Consider the following 11,974-nt stretch of genomic DNA (forward strand, 5'->3'; position numbering starts at 1 on the left):
AATTTTTTTGAAATACTACGTTCCCCCAACACATCTGGCTATACATAGGTGACTACGTCACGGGTATGCTGGAACATTTCAATGAGAAAAAGAACAAAACCGGCAACGGGATCAACGGTATAGTGAGCATGTGCATGACTTAGGAGGATACTGATGCATCTCAGGTTTTGTAAAGTATTGTGAAGCAAAGGTAACATCACAAGATAACTAAAGGTTCAGTTTAATGTCATTCGTGTAATCATAGATATCGATATGGACGTCCACGGTTCCTCTATCGGTCGTTGAACGAAGGGGTTTCGTTCATGTCTATGATTTACCGAACCTACGGGGTCACAAGCTTAAGGTAATCATGATCCGTTAAGTGTTATTAGGATGAGAGTATCGAGAATTCATTTGTGGAATTGTTTCATTAATATTCGAAATAGTTTTGAGAGGAACCGAAAGTGTTTTGGGGTCACTAAAAGGGTTTTAGAGTTTATGGGGCAATACTGGGTATTGATGCGGCTTGAATCCGCGTCGGTATTTCCCCAAAGAGGAAGGGATGATGCAGTATAGCTACGGTAGGTACTTCCCTCAGTTATGAAACCAAGGTATCAATCCAGTAGGAGAACCAGGCAATACTATGTAAATGGTACCTGCACACAAAGAACAAATCCTTGCAACCCAACGCGTAAACAGAGGTTGTCAATCCCTCCTCGGTAAAAATATAGATTGGTTTATATGTGTTTGGATAAATAGATCTGAATAAAACACGAAATAGAATAAATAAAGAAAAAGTGCAGCAAGGTATTTTTTGGTTTTTGGAATAATAGATCTAAAAATAAAAGCGGTGAAAAATAGATCTGAAAGCAAATATGATAAAAGATAGACCCAGGGCCCGTAGATTTCACTGTGGCTTCTCTCGAGAAAATAGCATACGTTGGGTAAACAAATTACTGTTGGGCAATTTATAGAAGATCGAATAATTATGGCGATATCCAAGGCAATGATCAATAATATAGGCATCACATCCAAGATTTGTAGACCGACTCCTGACTGCATCTACTACTATTACTCCACACATCGACCGCTATCCAACATGCATCTAGTGTATTAAGTTCATGGAGAAACGGAGTAATACAATAAGAACGATGGCATGATATAGACAAGATCTATTCATGTAGGAATAGACCCCATCTTGTTATCCTTAATAGCAACGATACATGTGTGCCTCGTTACCCCTTTTGTCACTGGGAGAGGACACCGCAAGATCGAACCCATCACAAAGCATCTCTTCCCATGGCAAGAAAAAATGTTCTAGTTGTCCTAACTAAACCAAAGATTCGAAGAAGAAATAGGAGGCTATAAATAATCATGCATATAAGAGATCAAAGAAACTCAAATAATATTCATGGATATAGGTTTGATCATAAACTCAAAGTTCATCGGATCCCAACAAACACACGCAAAAAGAGTTACATCAAATAGATCTCCAAGAGACAATTGTATTGAGAAGCAAAAAGAGAGAAGAAGCCATCTAGCTACCACCTACGGACCCTTAGGTCAATGGTGGACTACTCACGCATCATCGGAGAGGCACCAATGAGGATGATGAACCCCTCTGTGATGGTGTTAGATTGGATCTCGTGGTTCTAGAACTTGCGGCAGCTGGAATTGTGTTTTGTCTGCTCCCCTAGGGTTTCTGGAATATTTGGGAATTTATAGGGCAAAGAGGTGGTGTAGAGGACCTCCATGGGGCCCACAACCCACCTGGGCGCCTGGGCTCCTGGGCGCGCCCAGGTGTCTGCTACCTCTTGAGCATGCGTTGGTTTTTCCTTGAAGAGGAAAGGGTGATGCAGCAAAGTAGCGTAAGTATTTGCTTAAGTTTTTGAGAACCAAGGTATCAATCCAGTAGGAGACTACACGCAAGTCACCTAGTACCTACACAAACAAATAAGAACCTTGCAACCAACGCGATAAAGGGGTTGTCAGTCCCTTCACGGCCACTTGCAAAAGTGATATCTGATAAAGATAATAAGATAAACATTTTTGGTATTTTTGTTGTATAGATTGGAAAATAAAGATTGCAAAATAAATAGTAAACTAGAATTGTAGATCGGAAACTTATATAATGTAAAGTAGACCCGGGGGCCATAAGTTTCACTAGTGGCTTCTCTCAAGATAGCATATATTACGGTGGGTGAACAAATTACTGCCGAGCAATTGATAGAAAAGCGCATAGTTATGATGATATCTAGGCATGATCATGAATATAGGCATCACGTCCGTGTCAAGTAGACCGAAACGATTCTGCATCTACTACTATTACTCCACACATCGACCGCTATCCAGCATGCATCTAGAATATTAAATTCATAAGAACAGAATAACGCATTAGGCAAGATGACATGATGTAGAGGGATAAACTCAAGCAATATGATATAAACCCCATTTTTTATCCTCGATGGCAACAATACAATACGTGTCGGTTCCCTTTCTGTCACTGGGATCGAGCACCGCAAGATTGAACCCAAAGCTAAGCACTTCTCCCATTGCAAGAAAGATCAATCTAGTATGCCAAACCAAACTGATAATTCGAAGAGACTTGCAGTGATATCAAATCATGCATATAAGAATTCAAAGAAGAATCAAATATTGTTCATAGATAATCTTAATCGTAAACCCACAATTCATCGGATCTCGGCAAACACACGCAAAAAGAATTACATCGAATAGATCTCCAAGAACATCGAGGAGAACATTGTATTGAGAACCAAAGAGAGAGAAGAAGCCATCTAGCTAATAACTATGGACCTGAAGGTTTGTGGTAAAGTACTCACACATCATCGGAGAGGCTATGGTGTTGATGTAGAAGCCCTCAGTGATCGAATCGCTCTTCGGCAGATCGCCAGAAAAGGTCCCCAGAAAGGATCTCACGGGTACAGAAGGTTGGGGCAGTGGAAAAGTGGTTTCGTGGCTCCCCTGGATGTTTTCAGGGTATAAGACTATATATAGGCGAAGGAAGTAGGTTGGTGGAGCTATGAGGGGCCCACGAGGGTGGGGGCGCGCCGTCCTACCTCGTGGCCGCCTCGTTGCTTCCTTGAACTCCACTCCAAGTCTCCTGGATTGCGTTTGTTCCAAAAAAAGATCCTCGCGAAGGTTTCATTCCGTTTGGATTCCGTTTGATATTCCTTTTCTGTGAAACACTAAAATAGGCAAAAAAACAGCAACTGACATTGGGCCTCCGGTTAATAGGTTAGTCCCAAAAATAATATAAAAGTGCATATTAAAGCCCATTAAGCATCCAAAACATATAATATAATAGCATGGAACAATAAAAAATTATAGATACACTGGAGACGTATCAGCATCCCCAAGCTTAATTCCTGCTCGTCCTCGAGTAGGTAAATGATAAAAACAGAATTTTTGATGTAGAATGCCACCTAGCATAATTTTCAATGTAATTTTCTTTATTGTGGCATGAACATTCAGATCCGAAAGATTCAAGACAAAAGTTTAATATTGACATAAGAATAATAATACTTCAAGCATACTAATAAAGTAATCATGTCTTCTCAAAATAACATGGCCGAAGAAAGTTATCCCTACAAAATCATATACTCTGGCTATGCTCTATCTTCATCACAGAAAAAATTTAAATCATGCACAACCCTGATGACAAGCCAAACAATTGTTTCATACTTTTGATGTTCTCAAACTTTTTCAATCTTCACGCAATACATGAGCGTGAGCCATGGACATAGCACTATAGGTGGAATAGGATGGTGGTTGTGGAGAAGACAAAAAGGAGAAGATAGTCTCACATCAACTAGGTGTATGAATGGGTTATGAAGATGCCCATCAATAGATATCAATGTGAGTGAGTAGGGATTGCCATGCAACGGATGCACTAGAGCTATAAGTGTATGAAAGCTCAAAAAGAAACTAAGTGGGGTGCATCCAACTCGCTTACTCACGAAGACCTAGGGCATTTTGAGGAAGCCCATCATTGGAATATACAAGCCAAGTTCTATAATTAAAAATTCCCACTAGTAAATAAAAGTGACAAAATAGCAGACTCTCTATCATGAAGATCATGGTGCTACTTTGAAGCACAAGTGTGAAAAAAGGATAGTAGCATTGCCCTTTCTCTCTTTTTCTCTCATTTTTTATTTTTATTTTATTTGGGCCTTTTTTCTCTTTTTTTATGGCCTCTTTTTTTCGTCCGGAATCTCATCCCGACTTGTGGGGGAATCATAGTCTCCATCATCCTTTCCTCACATGGGACAATGCTCTAATAATGAAGATCGTCACACTTTTATTTACTTACAACTCAAGAATTACAACTCGATACTTAGAACAAAATATGACTCTATGTGAATGCCTCCGGCGGTGTACCAGGATGTGCAATGAATCAAGAGTGACATGTATGAAATTATAAACGATGGCTTTGCCACAAATACGGTGTCAACTACATGATCATGCAAAGCAATATGACAATGATGAAACATGTCATAATAAATGGAATGGTGGAAAGTTGCATGGCAATATATCTCAGAATGGCTATGGAAATGCCATAATAGGTAGGTATGGTGGCTGTTTTGAGGAAGGTATATGGTGGGTTTATGGTACCGGCGAAAGTTGCGCGATACTAGAGAGGGTAGCAATGGTGGAAGGGTGAGAGTGTGTATAATCCATGGACTCAACATTAGTCATAAAGAACTCACATACTTATTGCAAAAATCTATTAGTTATCGAAACAAAGTACTACGCGCATGCTCCTAGGGGGATAGATTGGTAGGAAAAGACCATCGCTCGTCCCCGACCGCCACTCATAAGGAAGACAATCAATAAATAAATTATGCTCCGACTTCATCACATAACGGTTCACCATACGTGCATGCTACGGGAATCACAAACTTTAACACAAGTATCTATCAAATTCACAACTACTCAACTAGCATGACTCTAATATCATCATCTTCATATCTCAAAACAATCATCAAGTATCAAACTTCTCATAGTATTCAATGCACTCTATATGGAAGTTTTTATTATACCCATCTTGGATGCCTATCATATTAGTACTAATTTCGTAACCAAAGCAAATTACCATGCTGTTATAAAAGACTCTCAAAATAATATAAGTGAAGCATGAGAGATCAATAATTTCTATAAAATAAAACCACCACCGTGCTCTAAAAAGATATAAGTGAAGCACTAGAGCAAAATTATCTAGCTCAAAAGATATAAGTGAAGCACATACAGTATTCTAATAAATTCCGATTCATGTGTGTCTCTCCAAAAGGGTGTGTACAGCAAGGATGATTGTGTTAAACTAAAGGGCAAAGACTCAAATCATACAAGACACTCCAAGCAAAACACATATCATGTGGTGAATAAAAATATGGCCTAAAAATATAGCCTCAAGTAAAGTTACCGATAGACGAAGACGAAAGAGGGGATGCCTTCTGGGGCATCCCCAAGCTTAGGCTTTTGGTTGTCCTTGAATTTTACCTTGGGGTGCCTTGGGAATCCCCAAGCTTAGGCTCTTGCCACTCCTTATTCCAAAATCTATCAAATCTTTACCCAAAAACTTGAAAACTTCACAACACAAAACTCAACAGAAAATCTCATGAGCTCCGTTAGTATAAGAAAACAAACCACCACCTTAAGGTACTGTAATGAACTCATTCTTTATTTATATTGGTATTACACCTACTGTATTCCAACTTCTCTATGGTTCATACCCCCCGATACTAGCCATAGATTCATCAAAATAAGCAAACAACACACGAAAAACAGAATTTGTCAAAAACAGAACAGTCTGTAGCAATCTGTAGGTTTCGGATACTTCTGTAACTCCAAAAATCCTGAGAAATTAGGAAATCCTAAATAATTTGTACATTGATCTACTGCAGTTTGAATTGATATTTTATCGCTCTCTGGTAAAAATGAAAATTATTCTCGTGAGCGCATACTTCTGTTTTTTACAGCAAGATCAAATAACAATCACCCAAGAAGATCCTAAAGGCTTTACTTGGCGCAAACACTAATTAAAACATAAAAAACACAATGCATAACAGAGAATAGATGATTTATTTATTACTAAACAGGAATAAAAAACAAGGAACAAAAATAAAATTGGGTTGCCTCCCAACAAGCGTTATCGTTTAATGGCCCTAGCTAGGCATAAAAGCAAGGATAGATCTAAGTATTGTCATATTTGGTCTGCAATCCATATGTGACTCTCATAATAATTCATAAGGAAATTTAATTTTCTTTCTAAGAAAGTGTTCCATGTATTTCCTTAACGGAAATTGGAATCTAATATTTCCTTCTTTCATTTCAATAATTGCACCAATCGTTCTAAGGAAAGGTCTACCAAGAATAATAGGACATGTAGGATTACAATCTATATCAAGAACGATGAAATCTACGGGCACATAATTCCTATTTTCAATAATAAGAACATCATTAATCCTTCCCATAGGTTTCTTAATGGTGGAATCCGCAAGATGCAAATTTAAAGAACAATCATCAAATTCACGGAAACCTAGCACATCACACAAAGTTTTCAGAATTGTGGAAACACTAGCACCCAAATCACATAAAGCATAACATTCATAATATTTAATCTTAATTTTAATAGTAGGTTCCCACTCATCATAAAGTTTTCTAGGGATAGAAACTTCTAATTCAAGCTTTTCTTTATGGGACAGCATTAAAGCGTCAACGATGTGTTTGGTAAAAGCTTTATTTTGATCATAAGCATGAGGAGAATTTAGCACGGATTGCAACAAGGAAATACAATCTATCAAAGAGCAATTATCATAATTAAATTCCTTGAAATCCAAAATAGTGGGTTCATTGCTATGTAAAGTTTTGACCTCTTCAATCCCACTTTTATTAATTTTTGCATCAAGATCTAAAAACTCCGAATCATTGGGACGCCTTTTAACTAAAGTTGACTCATATCCAGTCCCATCTTTAACAAGATTCATATTGGCAAACAAACATTTAATAGGAGACACACCAATCACTTTTAGATCTTCATCATTATTATCATGAAAACTAGAAGAACACGCTTTCACAAAGCAATCTTTCTTAGCACGCATCCTAGCGGTTCTTTCTTTGCACTCATCAATGGAAATTCTCATGGCTTTGAGAGACTCATTGATATCATGCTTAGGTGGAATAGATATAAGTTTCAAAGAATCAACATCAAGAGAAATTCTATCCATGTTCCTAGCCAACTCATCAACCTTAAGCAAATTTTCTTCAATCAAAGCACTGAAATTCTTTTGCGAATTCATAAATTCTTTAACACTAATCTCAAAATCAGAGGGCATCTTATTAAAATTTCCATAAGAGTTGTTGTAGGAATTACCATAATTATTAGAGGAATTACTAGGGAATGACCGAGAATTAAAGTTTCCTCTATACGCGTTATTACCAAAGTTGTTCCTACCAACAAAATTCATATCCAAGGATTCGTTATTATTCTCAATCAAAGTGGACAAAGGAATATCATTAGGAATAGAAGAAACACTCTTATTAGCAAACAACTTCATAAGTTCATCCATCTTTCCACTCAAAACATTAATCTCTTCTATCGCATGAACTTTTTTACTAGTAGATCTTTCGGTGTGCCATTGAGAATAATTAACCATAATATTATCTAGGAGTTAGTAGCTTCTCCTAAAGTGATTTCCATAAAAGTGTCTCCCGCGGCCGAATCTAAAAGATTTCTAGAAGCAAAATTCAATCCAACATAAAAATTCTATATAATCATCCATAAATTCAAACCATGTGTAGGCCAATTACGTATCATTAATTTCATCCTCTCCCAAGCTTGTGCATCATGCTCATGATCAAGTTGCTTAAAATTCATAATATCGTTTATAAGAGAGATGATCTTAGCGGGAGGAAAATACTTAGAGATAAAAGCATCTTTGCACTTATTCCATAAATCAATAGTATTTTTAGGCAAAGAAGAGAACCAAGTTTTAGAACAATCTCTAAGCGAAAACGGAAATAGCTTCAATTTAACAATATCATTATCCACATCTTTCTTCTTTTGCATATCACATAAATCAACAAAGATGTTTAGATGGGTAGCGGCATCTTCACTAGGAAGGCCAGAAAATTGATCTTTCATGACAAGATTCAACAAAGCAGTATTGATTTCACAATATTCAGCATCGGTAAGAGGAGCAATCGGAGTGCTAATAAAATCATTATTGTTGGTATTGGAAAAGTCACATAATTTAGTATTGTCTTGAGCCATCGTGACAAACAATCAATCCAACACACAATCACACAGGAGGCAAGTGAAAGAAGGCGAACCGAAAAAGGGCGAATGGAAAAGAGGCGAATAAAACGGCAAGGGTGAAGTGGGGGAGAGGAAAACGAGAGGAAAATGGCAAATAATGTAATGCGAGGGATAGGAGTTTGTGATGGGTACTTGGTATGTCTTGGCTTGAGTGTAGATCTCCCCGGCAACGGCGCCAGAAATCCTTCTTGCTACCTCTTAAGCATGCGTTGGTTTTCCCTTGAAGAGGAAAGGGTGATGCAGCAAAGTAGCGTAAGTATTTCCCTCAGTTTTTGAGAACCAAGGTATCAATCCAGTAGGAGACTATGCGCAAGTCGCCTAGTACCTACACAAATAAATAAGAACCTTGCAACCAATGCGATAAAGGGGTTGTCAGTCCCTTCACGGCCACTTGCAAAAGTGATATCTGATAAAGATAATAAGATAACTATTTTTGGTATTTTTGTTGTATAGATTGGAAAATAAAGATTGCAAAATAAATAGTAAACTAGAAATGTAGATCGGAAACTTATATAATGTAAAGTAGACCCGGGGCCATATGTTTCACTAGTGTCTTCTCTCAAGATAGTATATATTACGGTGGGTGAACAAATTACTGCCGAGCAATTGATAGAAAAGCGCATAGTTATGATGATATCTAGGCATGATCATGAATATAGGCATCACGTCCGTGTCAAGTAGACCGAAACGATTCTGCATCTACTACTATTACTCCACACATCGACCGCTATCCAACATGCATCTAGAGTATTAAGTTCATAAGAATAGAGTAACGCATTAGGCAAGATGACATGATGTAGAGGGATAAACTCAAGCAATATGATATAAACCCCATCTTTTTATCCTCGATGGCAACAATACAATATGTGCCTCGGTTCCCTTTCTGTCACTGGGATCGAGCACCGCAAGATTGAACCCAAAGCTAAGCACTTCTCCCATTGCAAGAAATATCAATCTAGTAGGCCAAACCAAACTGATAATTCGAAGAGACTTGCAGAGATATCAAATCATGCATATAAGAATTCAGGGAAGAATCAAATATTGTTCATAGATAATCTTAATCATAAACTCATAATTCATCGGATCTCGACAAACACACCGCAGAAAGAATTACATCGAATAGATCTCCAAGAACATCGAGGAGAACTTTGTATTGAGAACCAAAGAGAGAGAAGAAGCCATCTAGCTAATAACTATGGACCCGAAGGTCTGTGGTAAACTACTCAGACATCATCGGAGAGGCTATGGTGTTGATGTAGAAGCCCTCCGTGATCGAATCCCCTCCGGAAGATCGCCGGAAAAGGTCCCCAGATGGGATCTCACGGGTACAGAAGGTTGTCGCGGTGGAAAAGGGGTTTCGTGGCTCCCCTGGATGTTTTCAGGGTATAAGAGTATATATAGGCGAATAAAGTAGGTCGGTGGAGCTACGAGGGGCCCACGAGGGTGGGGGGTGCGCCTGCCCCCCTGGGCGCGCCGCCCTACTGCGTGGCCGCCTCGTTGGTTCCTTGACCTTCACTTCAAGTCTCCTGAATTGCATTTGTTCCAAAAAAAATCCTGGCGAAGGTTTCGTTCCGTTTGGATTCCGTTTTATATTCCTTTTCTGCGAAACACTAAAATAGGCAAAAAAATAACAACTGGCACTGGGCCTCCGGTTAATAGGTTAGTCACAAAAATAATATAAAAGTGCATATTAAAGCCCATTAAACATCCAAAACAGATAATATAATAGCATGGAACAATAAAAAATTATAGATACATTGGAGACGTATCAGTGTCTTGTGGTCCCCACGGGGATCTTCTTGGTGCTTTCTTGGCCCCCAAGGTGTCTTCTGATCCAAAAAAATCCGTTGCGTTTGGACTCCGTTTGGTATTGATATTATGCAAAGTAAAAAATAAGCAAAAAACAACAACTAGCAATGAGCACTATGCCAATAGGTTAGTCCCAAAAAATGATATAAAGTTGCTATAAAATGATTGTGAAACATCCAAGAATGATAATACAACAACATAGAACAATCAAAAACTATAGATACGTTGGAGACGTATCAGGTATTAGCGATAAATAATATATAGGGGGAATATGTTTCTAGAGATGTTAAATTAATAATAAAAGGCTCTAGTAATCTTTAGGAGGCTTTTATATTTAATTTAATATCAGTGGGTCTTAAAAGGCCAAATGGTGGAAAGCTACTTGGGCCCAAGTGGAGGTGACGCCCCCTTTTCCCACTTGGGAAGGGAGGGGAGGCCGAATCGGAGGGGGACTCCCCTCCCATTGGACGACCAAGGAGGGGAATCCTTTCCCTCCTTGTGGTGCCCCTCCCTCTCCCCTCCAACCCATATATATTAGAGGGTTTTGCCACTTTTGAGTACACAAGTTTTGGAGCCTCCTCTAGTTCATCTAGTTCTAGTTGTACTTGGTCCTAGTTGACAATTTAGAGCTAGACCTAGTTCCTCTAATCCTCATAATTAGAAGCCCAGTGTGGTTCTAATCTCCTCCCTTTAATTCTCCGGCTCTGGACGGCGAAGCGCTGCCCGATCGTGAAGACTGTACGCTTGCAACCAAGTAGAGAGGCCGTGCTTTCGGTCTCCCATTCTAGGGATCATTTGAGGGCGATTTGCGGGATCGTCATCAACGGTTCGAGGGACTCCAAGTACAATTTATACCGACTCATCTACTTCCGCTGCACTCCGGAGTCGGTAACGATCGTTGACCCAAACCCTATATGAATCTTGTTGGGTGATTTTTTCTACTACGTTTCACAACATATTTGAGGTTGGAATAAGAAGAAATAGACTGGACATAAAAACAAAGTTAACAGAAAAAGTAAAAGATAGGCCCTTCGCAGAGGGAGGGAGAGATTTTCTTGCGCTTTCAAGTTAGATGTCTAAGTTTTTAGAGTTTTTAATGAAAAGGGACATCACTTTAATATTGCCCATTGCGATAGTGGCACTTATTGAGCAGTCTGTCGTTTTTATTACTCCACTACCACAAGTTCGTACGAATCTTACTTACCATCCAATAAAAGATATACATATTTGGGGCAATTTTTAATGCATGCACCGGTGACAACTTACATGAAGGATCTTATTCGATCCATAGAAAGTTATAGTGGACTCTCAGGGAAGAAAGTGGGTTTATGGTTTTTGGATGAAAAAGTAGTATCTCTACTTAGTGCGAAAGTATTTGGCTAGAAAAGATTATAAACAAACACCAAATGTTAGAGGATCCATGACAATATAACTTTTATGCAAATATACATGAACATAACTCATTATCTTGTCTTCCTTGTCCAATATCAACTATTTGATCAAGTGTGAAAATATTCAATGAGGGTTCACAATCATAAAAGATGTCCAAGATAGTATCTTTTCATGTGAAGTCTCTCTTCCTTGTACTAATCTTCCATGAATTGTTCAAATGAGAAATATTGTGCTTGTTAAATTCCAATAGATTTTACTTCCCACACCCAATGTGAAGCCACTACTTCCCATGAGATACACATATGAAATGATTTGCAATGCTAAGATACACAATAATGAAAAAACAAAAAAAAATCTCATACTATTCTTTATTATAGATACTCTCACCAACGGACACGACGAAAACACGAAGGAACGATAACACATATTATGAACTATTTCATATTATAACTTTTTTCT

This window comes from Triticum urartu, chromosome 3, assembly GCF_003073215.2.
Source record: "Triticum urartu cultivar G1812 chromosome 3, Tu2.1, whole genome shotgun sequence".
Classification (NCBI taxonomy): domain Eukaryota; kingdom Viridiplantae; phylum Streptophyta; class Magnoliopsida; order Poales; family Poaceae; genus Triticum; species Triticum urartu.